Below are 14,321 nucleotides of genomic sequence, written 5' to 3' on the forward strand. Positions count from 1 at the left end.
CAATAAGCAGAGCTGCACTAAAACCACACGATCCTGATTGGAAGGTATATACAGATCAGTTGGTTATATGACAAAGTGTGTCCTTTCCATCTTGAAGAGAGAGGGGCAGTCTGACTTCCACATATAGAGAAAAACACTAAGTGTTTGTGTTATTTTTCTTTAAAGTTAGTTCTTTAAACTAACTAATAAAGTTAGTTATTAGATAGCTGATAAGAGACAATATACATATTTTCACAAATAGAATGCTCAGGAATATCAAATAATTCAAAAGCATTAATAAGTGCTTCTGGAAAAAGAAGAAAGCTGTAATGTTTCTTGACTGTTGCCAAAGGCAGATGTTAAAAGTGCTGAAAATCTGCATTTGTTCGTAACCCACTTCCTCTAAGAAGAAACATACGGGTGTAAAAATAGTTTCTGTATCGTTGGAAGTGTAACAAGTAAATTGCAACCCAAAGATATCAAGGGAACGCATATTAAGGGCTCATCAAATCCAAGTTTAAAACAGAACTTGCCGTCAAGCAGTACAAGCTTCTGAGAGATGCTTGTATGAGCATCTCTCATACAAGATGACTTGCTATTGCAAATCTTTGTGCAAAGTTTTGGGCTTTAAACTCTGACGTACATTCAGATCATAGTCCTCAAAATTCCTCTCTTACATAAAATTTCTCTGAAATAGCACTAAAACACATTTGGCACGCTTTTAAGTAATATTGTGAAATATCGCAGTTCTTCTGCTTACCTTGTTTTTTTATCAAAGCAGTCATATGCGTAGGTAAAACTGAAGGGTTTTGCTTCCAGTAAATTTTCGGTTTTCTGTCAGCATAGTGTGCCACCAAATGGCTGACTGAACCTTTTTCCTTTTGGGAAAGAACAAATACAAAGGCTAACCACTGTTACAGGAAAAGTTATCTGCTGGGTTCCCTGCATAGGATATCATCCTGACCTTTTGTTTTCTACCAAAACAGGAATTGAAGTGTCTCATATGAATGACAGCCAAATGTAAAAATGAGAAACATTTGTTTGCCCATTTGAAATGAATCTTTGGATTCTCAGAGCAGAGAGGCATCTGCAATGCTGCAGAACCACTTTGCTTTATCACTTTAAACAACTGGAAATTCAGGTTGAGGTATTCAGTAGTGCCAAAGGTCATGACTTTTTTTTTTAAAGTGAGCTTATGAAAAAAGAGATTGAGGTGAAAATACAGTGACCATCATTGATTTCCTTGGTCTGTTTCTTAGGAAATGATAAAGAAAGTGATATCAGTATGGGATTCCCCATGCCACAGCAAAGGTTCATGTGGCACTGTTGCCTATTTCCAACAGCAGCTGATGACAAGGGCGTAAGAAGGAGGTAAGTAAACATTGATTCCGGGTTGTCTGTTCTACCAGCCTCCAGTGATTTCCAGCTCTGGCACCACCAGAGGTGGAATATTTCTATGCACCAGCCCTTGAAAGAATTTGCAGCTTTCTGAACTCAGACAAACTCAGAGTATCCACAGTTTCCTGTGACAGGGAGTTCTACAGTGCAGTTACTTCTTGTAAGAAGTGCCTGTTTTTCAGCTGGTTTTGAATGTTCACCTACTAGTTTCATTTGACACCCCATAGCTCTTACGTTGAAAGAAACAGTCATTCCTTATTCACCTTCTCCATGCCGTTTAGCCACACTTCCCCAAGTCATCTCTTTTTCAGTCTAAATAAATGAAGTGCATTTATTTGTTCCTTACACAAAAGCTGTTTCATATTTTGTCATCTTCTGTCCTTTACCATTCTTATGCCAGTTTTGTCTTTTTTTTTTTTTTTGAGATGAGAGAACCAGAATTGCAATCCTGTCCACAATATTGGCACTATGGATTTAAACATATGCTTTCTTTTTTATTGTCTTCTCTTCTCTGAATCATGTTTAAATTCCACCTGCTTTTTTGGCCCCACTGAATACTGAGCTGATGTTTGCTTAGTAGTATTCATCTCAAAGCCAAGACCTTATTCCCTGAACAGCAACTGTTTAGACCCTATCACTGTGTATATAAAATTCACTTAACACTTTCCAACATCGCAACATTAGTGCAACATGCTACCACAATCAGATCAGCAAATCTTTACCTTTCAGATGAATTGCATACTCCCATTCTGAGTCTGTTACAAAATAAAGTCAGTTCAGTTAGACCAGCTCCTTGGTTTTGTTTTGCACCTGCAAAGAAACAGGCAGTCAAATTACTTCATTTGGTAACTCAGTCTAGGCTGTAACATCTGCTAGATAACTCACTCAATGCCTCTTCATGATCATCCCTTTGATTTCCTACAAACATATGGACTTTGGAGGACTTTAAGAATTAAACTGAGGCTCAAACTTCACTGAATTCACCTACTTTTTTTTTTTGTTTTAAATCTGTTTTCGGTCATGTTTAGGAGCACCAAAAGGGAAAACAGATAGTTCACATTCAAAGTTGCTCTCCAGAGAGCGCTGAAAATGACAGTCAACTGAGATGCACCCATTCTTGAAAAGCTCCATGTAAAGGAACAATGAAAAAATGACAGCTTCACAACATACCATCTCCTTTGAAGAAACAGAACATGGTTTTCCTGTTGTCTTCTCAAAGCATGAGCATCTAAATTTTAAGATAAACAAGGGGGGGGTGAGAGGGGGAGCAAGAAAAAATACCTAGTAAAGTATATGGGATACAACACACACACAAGGCAGCCTTGGCATTCTTTATACACATGAGGCTAAATGTCACTAGTTCAGCAAAATTCACTTTTGCTGACCCCTTAATTTTCCTTCAAGTTCTCTTACTACTGATCAGTCATCTGTCTCTTTCTTTTTGGTTCCTCTCCCTTCCCCCATTGCCCATTGTTTTACTGCTATAGAAGTAAATTTACTGAGCAAGCCAGATGTACATGCTGGATTGATACCAACATTTTGTAGTTAAGTCCTACCTCCACAAAACACCATGGAGCAAGCAGTGTGCAGCAAGAGAAGAAAGACTACAGCTGGGTACATATGGCATGGCTATAGCTAATGCATCTAAGACAACAAAGATTTCCTAGACAGTGATTTCTCAGTTAAAACTTTTGAGTCAAGCATTCACATAGTATAATAACAGCTTATATCTGTCAAAGGCATTTTCTCCATTTCTGAATTAGAGAAAGCACAGACTTTATGAAGATGAAAAATGTAACCATAACTCAAGCCAAATCATAGGAAAAAGCATGCTACAGTTGGGGTCTACAAAAAAAACCCACAACCAACTCATTAGAGAATCTGAGGTAATGGCTGGACAGTAACAGACGTTGAACAGAAAAAGCCTTTGCAGGCTTTATGCATCACATATACTCTCTCAAAGAGAGTTTGGCTAACGTTTTCTATTGAGCACAGTATTTCCCAGTATACATATGATTTACACTCTTTGCAAGCATAAGGAGTCACAGATGGTGGAATTTACTCCTGTGCTGAGCTAATACAATGCTTAGGCCTTTTTGTGGATTGAAACTAAAACTCATTCAAGAGCTTAACAGTATACAAAGCTTCTGTTGGCCTGTTTTATGCAGGTTTTGGATGAAACTTCCACCTGGATTTGAACCAGAATCACGCTGTAATCCTAGGGAATGTAGAACAAAGGGAGTCAATGAATGAACTTGGTAAAAAAAAGACTTAAATATGCATGGTGAGAGCTTCTACTTGCAAAAAAGGTGATGACCTTGGATAGGACTGGTCAGAACAAGAAGCTGTCTGAGACTGGGTATAATTCGGTTCCTTCCTTGGAGTGATCAAGGTCTGGAATATAAATCCTTAGAGATCCACGGTCCTGCCAACAAGAACAGGCAAGGACCAGAATATTGTTGCTTTCTAAAGCTATGGATGCCTTCAGGTAAAATTTCTTCATGTGCACAAAGGACTGTTTATTCTACAACAGTTACAGAGGTTAACAGGCAGTTAATTATTCAATTCATTTTGCGTAGCTAGTGTCAAGTGCTTGTATAGACACCCCATTTTAACATGCACTTTTCAGGGACATAAAAACATATTGTTCATGTAAATTATTTAGTACTTCCATTTTTATGACCTACCTGAATGCATACAAAGTCAAATGAAACAAAACAACATGAGAAATAAAGTTAGGAATCTTTTTTACTTAAAAAAAAATAAAGACTAGGTAAACACTTGTTTACTTTTTTAAAACTATTATTGCTACAAGTATTCTCCAAGATCATTTTAATCGAAAGAATTTAGAGTAAAAGGCTTGCCTCTGGACAGCCTCACAACTTCTCTTGTCTGTCACAATTAACCAGGCAAAGTAAACACATTTTTAGAAACAGAGAAATGTGATGGTAAATCATAGATTGACTGAAGCCCAGACGCAGCATAGAAATCACTTTTAAAATTTCAAAACATCCCCCTCAAAGCAAAACATTGACTCGAAGTAGAGATAATGAATTAAAATGAGATAATGGACACAAATGTATTATTTACTCAAGCATACTTCAGATCCCTTCTCATACAATATCATTAAAAATTAAGCATTACTCATCACACATCTATCCTGCATAGTAAATACTGAGTAACATGTTGCTAGGTAAAACAAGTCATTGCAGTAGTAATGACTTTTTTTTTTTTTTAACTTATGCCTTTATTTGGGCTCCAAAATTTATGCCTTTGTTTACTAGTACCACCCTCCTCCCCCCACCTCCCCAAAGGGATCTATGTTATTTGATGTATTTACCACCCAGTGTCTTTAAGTTTCTTGGTGCGGTACTATGCAAATACATTCAGGTAGTCTTAATATCTGCCTTGGAAAGCCTGCAGCTCTACAATTAAGTTTCAAAATATGGACTGCATATCAACTTAATGACAGAGATTGCTGACTGATAGAACAAAAGGCATGAGATGTGAACGGCTCCTGTATGTCTCATCGGCGCTAATCTTGAAGCTTAGTAATCACATTGTAAAGGGAAGTACTAGTCAATACCGTAGCACGGATTGGTTTCAGCACAGAGGAAAAAAAAAAAAATTAATATGGCTGATATCTCCTCATCACTGCTAGATGTTGCCATATTCCATTCCAAACCTGCAGTGGCACAGCTAGTTGCTACCTGAAATTACTGGCATGGAGAATGATGTTGCCTCCTCCCTTTAAAAGAATGTCACTTCTATTCTGGCATAAAAGTTGGAGGGAAAAGCCTCCCTTTCAGGAGACATATTTTCAAAAGTTTCCTCAATGAGAAAGTCAGACAGTAGCTACATGTTTTTTCTTTCTTACTTTGTCAACAAAATACTAGTCTTACTGAAGTGGGAGGCTTTCAGGCCACAAGGGGAAGATTTGCTATAGATGATTTATTCTAAATAGGTTTTTCTCAGTTTTGGTGTTAGTGTTCTCAGTATCGTATTTCTGAATCAAGGTTTAAAAGTGTCTCTTCTCCTGACTTGGAATGAGGGAAGTGGCAGCAGTTCCCTTTGCAGACTGCTTTCCATATCAGGCTGGGGAGCCTGACCACTCCTGGTCTTTCCTTCAGTGTTTTTAGATGCAGCTAACAACATCTCAAACTTCACAGGAAGACTTTCTTTTGTTGGACTACTCTTGAGTTTGAATTTAAGTTACAGAAGTAAATAGCAGGTCGGTCAGGAGAAGGCTATTTATGCTTCCCCTGCACTTGAACAGGACCAAGGAATAATGGGGCCCTGGAACAGAAGATAATTCTTTCACAGGAATTGGAAGGAACAGCTTAGGGGAAAGTTCTTCAAGGCTTAGGGCTTTTCTAAACGTTCAGATAACGTTAGCAACAGACAAGCCACATCTCAGTACGAATCTGGGAAACCTAATATGGTCAGCATGACACTGTTGTATCTAGTATCGGGCTGACCCTCAGCAACCTGTTTGATCCTCCAGTTGCAGCACTCTTTCATTAGCTTGAAGCTTAATTCAACGTTTGCCATGAAGTCCCAGCCCCTAGAATACAGTAGTTATAGCAGAATCTAAGCCTCCTTTTTTAAAAAAAGGAGTATGTTTTGCCTCTGTGCTGCAGAAGGTAGCAGTGTAGTTTGACTGTCCTTTGGCAGTTCAAAACCCAAGAAGTACATGAGAAGGACTCGGCTTGGTTTAGTTTGTTTTGAGGGAGATTTTTCTGCGGCCCAGCATATGTTTTTAATATACCGGATTGGGCTGGGCTTGAGCTCATTTGCTCTTCCTTGTTCAAAAGACTCATAAACATCCTCAGGGAGACAGACCTCTTATAAAACTTTACAGAATATATTCTATTTAGAACAAAATTCCAAACATACTATCTACACACACCTCTATGGAAGCTTTTTTTTTTTAAATTATTTAATTGATAATATCTTTTTTATTTCACAATGTAGTATTCCCTTGCTGTCATTCAACTTGTATCCCCTCGCAAACAGTATAGCCATTAAACACTATTTAAAGGGTAGCAGATAGCTAACAGGATACAGCTATCCTGCTGTACTTTTATCTCTAAGGCATCTTCCACTGTTGCTCCAACAGTTGAAAAGAATGATGGATTCGTGTTTATAAAGTGAGCTGAAAACAAAGTGGAGGGGAATTGCATGATGCTGCCATTGGGAAGTATACAGAAGACGAGCAGTTTTCTCAGTCTAATGCTATGTGAACCAGTATCTGTTTTGTTACTGTCTTGGTTCATATTCTCAGTAGAAAGGTCACACTCAGGAAGGTTAAAAAAAATTCTTTTCAGGTCAGAGTTCTGCCAGTTCTGCACGTGGACTATCAATACAGCTGATGCAGTGTCTCAAGAAAACATGTAAAATAACACGGGAGTCATTAAAAAAAAAAAACACTAGCACCTGCAATGCAAGTATATATTTGAGACATAAGTTCACCTAAAGATAAAGAATTTTCCTATTTTCCTGCTGATATTAATATATATATGCATGTTCTTACAGCACTGAAACCCAGAGCCTTTCCTTTGAACTGAAAACTTGAAACTGCAAGATTCTTCAACCTCGTATGTTTAATGTATTAATTTCTGGCAGTTCAGGTATATGTCAGCAGAGGGCATATACACAGTTGAAAAGCTTTTAGTTTTACTCTAATCCAAAAATACCTTTAAAAAAATCACAGTTTCATCATGTTTTCATTTCATTTTCAAAATCTGAGGTTTGTTGCTGCCTGAAGTGGCTACTTCTGGATGTAAGAAAATGTTACTAAAAATTCAGTGTAAATATTATTAAAGAGAAATATTCTTAAAGGAGAAGGCTCGGCTTGTCTGCTTATGGCTGTATCTTCCCATAAACTTTGTTATAGGAATTTCCAAAGGAATGCATGGGAAAATGACAAAACAAAGGCGAGTGCTTTCAGGCTTACTCTTCTCAAAAAAGCCCGGTACAATTTAATGTTAAAATTTTGAATGTCATGTTAGTGTGTTACATTAAATATATTCAAAATTCAAGAGTCAACACATGTAAATAAAGTTATTCCTGAAGTGGTTAGTCTAATCTTATCTATGCATACTGAAAACATGATCGAAGAAAAGCCTACCTCAAAGGGCTTATAAAGGCTTATCTGCTTAGTTCGCAGATCCCACTTTGAGTAGAATATGAGAAGAATACACAAGTCTAAATAGAGTAAAATTTTCAATGTCTTTAGCAAATACTTTTTTTTTTCTTTTTTTTGGTAGCAGGACTAGAAACTTCCAAACTGGTGGCCACCACCTTCACTGAGACCTGTGGATATTTTTGGAATCCTATAATTTTGCTCTTTCTGGCTGGTAAAAATAAGACCACAAGAGCCTAGACAATTCAAATGTGGTCAGACTGAATGGTCACATATTTGTTTTTCTACTGTACTAACCATATATATTAGTATCTGCTCCTGTGCAGTGCTGGAAACACTCAGATTCCACTGCCACAAAGAGCCGAGACAGCTCTGCACCGTATAATAGAAACCAAGGCCACCAGAATTATCAGCTATAGCTTTGGAGAGAGCTCATTATGTAACTCGAGACATTGCATCATGGTCTAGCACTAGTACAGGACGGGTATGAACAAATAAAAATAGATGTGTCTCTTCCCATAGGAACATTTTAAGACGTACACATCACCATTACACTCATCCTGTTTTATCAGGACCAACCAATTCCTCAAGGTCATATGACAAAAGATAGGTATTGGAGCAGTATATTTGTAGGCTTTCTCCCCCAACACCCCTTTCCACTTCCCTTTATTCTTCCATTTTCCTTCTTCCTGTTTTTAATTTCTGGCATTTATCTGTCCAATGCTTCCTTTACTCACATCTGGATTAGTTTCACTTTTCTTAAAAATCTTTTATTTTATAAAGTCAAAAGTTCTTAGCTCCTTTTGTCTTTTCCCTCTTCCTTTTTTCTTGCATTTTGTCAAGTTCTATCATAATTTTTTCACATCGCTAGCATCATCCCTTTCTGTCTAATTCTTTTTTTTTTTTTTTGCCTTCCTTTACCTAACCATAAGCCTCTTTTTTCTTATTTTCAGACCCATCCTTGGGCCTTCACCTTCTATTCCTCGCTATCACTTTAATTTTTTCTCTTTTCCCCAATGGGACCTTGATATTTTCCACATCCTCTCTTTCCTGTTTCCTTTTTCCATTACAAGATGGGAAAGAAATACTTGGGAGTAGACACATGCCTTTGTGGTGTTCTGTTTCCTCTAGCCTTCCGGCTACCCTCTGTCTTGGCAACAACACTGCGCTTATGAAAGCGGGAATAGCTGACAATTTGCTGCAACAAGTCCCTTCCTGTTTGAGGTCCTTCACACCACTGAAATGCAGAATATAGTACGCAGCTGGTCAAGCCTTAGCCACTTCTGGTAGCAGGTAGGAAGATTTCTGTCTGGATATAGTTGCTTGTGAAGCACTGAGACTAGCAAAGGGACAGCTGGACAGACTGCAAAGGTGAAAAAAGGAAGGAGATAAGAACATGCAAGGAGAAATGGTGTGCAAAACAACCTAAACTAAGGAAAAGACTTCCAGTATTCACAGATGGAGTGATGACAGCCAGTAACATGCCAGAGCACATTATTTTAATGACAATATTGTAGCAATAGCAATCGCAACAGTAAGCAGTCTAGCAACATGCGACTCAGCAGTCAGAAGTCAAAACCATTTGAGATTATTTGTTGCTTCTCCACTGCTGTAACTTTCAAAAAGTCATCGCTCTAGCTGTTTTAACATACACAATAGTGTAAGAAATTATTAGTTACAATGAAACGCAAACCAAAAACTACTAACTTAGTATCTAAGGCTCTTAATATAGCTTTGTCTTAGAAAAATTCCTAGAGCTAAAAGGAAGGACCACTAAAGGAATTATCTATGTAGGCCCACATACTTGGTTAAAAAGTTGCATATCAAAAATAATTGCAGTACATATGAGACAACTTCACTAACAAATTACAGATTAATATTCCTCCCCACTCCCAAATACTTACTGAGCCCTGGTTTTACTGCTTTAACTGTCCAAAAAAAAAAAAAAAAGTTAAAAAGTGCTTTGGAGATTTTGGCTTTCTTTTTAAATGTATTTCCTTTTAAAAATGATTTTCCTTAACAATTCTATTGCACAAACATTGTTGGCATCAACATTCCATTAAATGACCCTCCCTTTTTTATGCTACTAAAATCTAAAATTAATAGAAATGTTTTGAGAGTACGGACCTAGCATATGTGACACGCGTTAAATTCTATAGTTTCTGCACTTTGGGTCTTTCTTCTTTATCAGATTACTTCAAAGTACATGCCCACTTTTTCAGTGGGCAGCTCCTGCACAGTCCCTTTCTGCAGTTCTAGTCACTGCTTCTCAAAATAGGGCACAGAATACAGAGAAGAATAACTAAAACGATTAAGGAGATGAAGCACTTTACAAACATCTACACAGAACAGAAAGCTGCAATAACACAAAACTTAAATGAGCATACAGACCTCTGTATGTTTCCATGGAAGGCTAACAGTACTGTCAATGAGCTCCCATCATGAACAAAATTGATGTTAATTAACTGCTTATACAAACACATTGCACTTTGTAGTCTGTACCCAGACTACACCCTAGTGACGTTTTGTTATTTATAAAACCTAATCATTCAAAGTCATACAGTATTGATTATGCTTCAGAGGGGGTGATAAAGTTTAAATAGAAGAACAACAAATTATTATTTAACACATTCTCATGAGTGGCCCTGTCCTCACGTGCTTATAAAAAGGGAAAAAGGCAACGCAGCCCAGAAGTGATCGACTAAGAAATAAATCATACCACTTTATTCACACGTGAACACCCCTGTTCATACCTAATATTTCCTTTGAGTAGCTATTCCCCAAACATCCAAGCAAACAAGCCTGTTTGTGCAAACTTCTGTAGAAAGCGAGTATAAAGGTTACACATGGGCAACTATAATGTGATTTTGTTATTCGTGAACAATGCCTTACATAAAATCCATCTCCTTACCCTAAGTGAAAACTTGTCCATGACAGTAACACACTGTAACATCAATGTCTGAAACGGCCCTGGCATAGATTTAACATTTATCTCTTACCTGGATTATTTTGCAGGCGCCTCCTTGAATGCACACTCAAATTTCCTAGCTCTCACAGTTTTGTCAGGTCTTGTGATATCTCACGTCTCTCATAGCTCCAGCTACTGAAGAGAAGCAATTATCATCAGACTCTCAACTTTCTTCCAAAACAGATTAAGTTTCTAGCCTTTGTGACAGCACAGAAACACATAAAATATAGCCTACAAGTCATTCTAGCTCTCAGAATGACTCCAAATCTTTTTGTTTTCCGGAACTGATCTAGGCTTTACAGTGACAGGTTATCTATCTGTTTTACATACCTACTGTTATGTGCAGACTGAAAAAGAGGGCTCTACCACTACAGCAGAAACATAATTAATATGCTTTATTTTAAGATAGTTTTATTGATTTATCCTGAACTGATCGTACATAGATGTAGATGTTCTGTATTACACCACTAGAGTGGCCACAAAACCTCTCAGAAGTAGTGGCTTTAACTAAAATTATTGCTAACTGTAACCGTCACTATAAGAAACGTAGCTCTAGTAAATAAACCGTGCGATACTTGGCCCTTTTTGTATAGCACGGTGCAAAAGAACTGATTAAAGGCTAAATGAAAGAATAAGCTCTACATTTAGCATCACCATGTGCCATCTCAGCAGAACTGGTTGAAAAGCACAATGACTGTTGCCAGCACTCAAGCTTTATTTCCCAAATCTTTTCTAAATATGCTTCTAATGCATTAAAACATCTCTATTAACACAACAAAAATAACACCATCTTCGGAGATCATTTCAGACCAGCAACCAGCAGAGTTTTGCTGGGTCCATAGACCCAGACTTCTGCTGGGTCCAGAGTTTTAAGGTCCATCTTTTAAATGGACCTTAAAACTTTATTTTAATCAAGAATTGGGGCAAAAATCACAATGCATCATATATTCAGTTTCAGTATTTTCAGTATTTTTTCACTTATTGACTTTACAATTTATCATATATTCATATACTTCTAATTCAGTAATACTTCGACCAGCTGCTGGAGATTTTGAGTCCACTTTCTTCAGCTTTCCCTAGGATGTCTTATAACCCCTTTAAAGTGTACTTAGACCGTATGAACTTTAAAATTAGATGGCTTGTCACATCTAAGACCTTTGAAATGCTTAACAAGGGTAATGGCATATATACTTGTTCATATGATCAAATTTAATTTCTTAGCTGCTATATAAATTACAGTAATATGCTAGTGTTTTACAAAAAAATAACCTAAGAATAATTCTCCGTTACTTCACAACGGAGAGCAACAGATAACTTGCCAAGACTTGCGTTACCATTGCACGCCCCTGAGGTACTACATGAATTACTGATTGAATGGTCTTCATCTTTGCAATAAACCTATAATGCTGTTTTATTTCAATTGGGCCATTGGTATAATATTTTTTTCTTAATACAGTAAATTTACTATTTATCTGACTCGTTAAGAAAGAAAACTTGAGGTAAAAATGTTTGCGGCTTTGGAAGATTTAAAAAAAAAAATCACAAAATATTGTCCCAAAGTAAGAGTTCTGCTCCACATTCGTATGTGTATGTCCTATGCTCTAGAAGGAGGCAGGGCACAGCTACCTACTGAAGTTATGCATAGCTCCCAGCATAATGGGGAGGTAAGCTGATCTCATCTTGCATAATCTCTCTTTAATGTCCTTTCTTCAGTGCTGAAGGTTAGAAAACTATTTGCCCTCTGTAAGCAAGAAAAACTTGGAAAACAAGACACGTTATAACAATCACACTCCTTTGTATAATACCTAGTTTACCCAAACACAAACCTCTCTTGTAGGTAACAAAACCCTTTTGAAGCTTTCCAACTTTTTTGAAATAAATTATTAGGTTAAGATACTTTTAACACCTCTAGGGGAAAACTGATGCTGAGATGTGACCCCTTCTTTCTTCTCTCGCAGAAAAATCAGTTTTTAAGAACATTTTTGTACTATTCTGTCTCTTAAAAGGTTTTCCTTGGTATCTTCTCAGGAATACACTAGAATTTTCCTTCCTTTCACAGGAAGGAATGCACTTTAAGGAAAGTATGGTGTAGAATTTCTTACCATTGTCATAGTATAGAATCTCTTCACAGGGAAGCTTCATTTCTTTCCATGGCTATTTTATAATTAATATTCTTTCAACGCAAATTGGTAAAAGAGTTGCACATCTGTCAAGAGTTCTAAAGTCATTTCATGCTGAAATTTCAGTCTGGAGTTACTCAGTGCTCAGTGGTTTTCAGATTAACTTTTTCAAGATTTAAAGAGCGAGTCAAACTTTCCTACCTCATCTGTTTAAATGAAGGGGAATAAGTGCATAACATATTGTTAATAACTTACAAAAGGCTTTTTTTTTTTTGGACACCCTCCCTCCTCCCGTGAGAATGTAAACAACCCTGCATTTTTGTTTCACAACCACTATTCAAGTCAAGTAGACCAGTCCTGTGGTTTGTTTTTTAATAAAATTGGTTAATAAAAATATCTCCATCTTGGCTCATCACCTGCCTGCCAAGCACAAAGGCCATAAGGTAACCCACCTTTGGGAAGGTTTTGAACATCTTTCAAGCACTTCTTTTCCCTTTAGCATAGCATGACCATGCTCCATTTAGCTTCTCAAAATTCCTTTTGTGAGATCTGATAATGCTGTCTGTGGTATAAATTTTGGTATTATAGTCAGTCCCAGCAACAGCACATCAAGCATAGATGGTGTCAGGATTAAAAAAGCTAAATGTGCACTTCTTCTAGTCTTTTGGGGTTGTTTTAGGTTTTTTTGTTTGATTGTTTGCTGTCGCTGAAAGATGAAGGTGTCATAATACAGAGCACTCAATGAAGATTATTTTTGCAATTCAAAAGTTTCATCCACTTTTAGGCTGGCGTACAATGACCACACACAAATATACCCACTGCTAACCATTTAAAGAAGGCGTTACATACCATACTTACTCAGGATGCTTTTCCCTCCTCTCCTCAAAGCTTTCTTATATTTGTCTTTTTGGCCGATCAAAACATACGCTCACTGACAATGCCTATCACACAATGAGGAAAATTTTGTCATCAGCAGCATTTGTTATTCTATAGCAGGAGGCACTAAGTAGCTAGCCTCACTGCACAGTGACATTCAATTAAAAAAAAAAAAAGCATGCAAAAACTCTCACAAAAAAGTTTGAAAATAAAAGCAGGTTTGATATCAGTTGGTAACAGTAGCTAACCACATCGGCTAGATCACTTTGCTGCCACAGGCAAACCTGCAAACGGATGAAAATTATTGCTGCGCCTCTTACGGCACAGGACCAAAACATGCCCCAAAAGATCACACCTTCAGCAAGTAATCTCACATTTTATGTAAATAAAGCTGTTTTTGAAGTTGATGTGCCAGCTTTCTAAAACTGAAAAGAAAGTTTGTCAAATATTTGGCTTTCAAAGAAGGAAGGGGGGAGGAAGAAGCAAGACCACGAGGTTCACAAAACACTCTTCTTTTTCTCTAAAATGCAGACATTGTCTTTTTAATGAATGCTGAATCAACTCTTATTTATCATGAGACAATTGTATTTATAACATAAAACAACAGCTCATTGTCAATTTCACCAAAATGATGGTTTAAAGGCAAGACAACCACCATGTAAAATGTTTTCCTTCTAATTGCAATAGCTCAGTTGCTTTGTCAATAACAGGTTTGTTGTCATGATAGGCTACACAGTATGAGCTAGGCTGTGCAAAAAAGCTATTTTCTTTCCTTTAGTAAACAATGTTTATAAAAAAACAAAACAAAACTAGGTGTAAAATACAAATCAAAATG

The 14,321-nt window shown here is 37.1% G+C and overlaps 2 protein-coding genes across 5 annotated transcripts in view; one reads left to right on the forward strand and one right to left on the reverse strand.

Moving 5' to 3' along the window:
- Positions 1-2,180, reverse strand: part of CEMIP2 (cell migration inducing hyaluronidase 2) — a 54,074-nt gene extending 51,894 nt beyond the window's left edge. The window contains exons 1-2 of one of the 4 annotated variants that reach the window (XM_068927247.1): positions 2,100-2,180; positions 740-857 (exon numbers count right to left, since the gene is read on the reverse strand). The gene's annotated coding sequence lies outside the window, so the exon portion shown is untranslated. Of the gene's footprint in view, positions 1-739; positions 1,045-2,099 lie in introns of those variants that run through there. The other 3 variants (XM_068927248.1, XM_068927249.1, XM_068927250.1) reach the window with 3 other exon arrangements.
- Positions 1-14,321, forward strand: part of CZH9orf85 (chromosome Z C9orf85 homolog) — a 457,360-nt gene that overhangs the window by 406,113 nt on the left and 36,926 nt on the right. The gene's annotated exons all lie outside the window — the stretch shown is intronic.

Source organism: Struthio camelus, chromosome Z, assembly GCF_040807025.1.
Source record: "Struthio camelus isolate bStrCam1 chromosome Z, bStrCam1.hap1, whole genome shotgun sequence".
NCBI classification, from domain to species: Eukaryota; Metazoa; Chordata; class Aves; order Struthioniformes; family Struthionidae; genus Struthio; species Struthio camelus.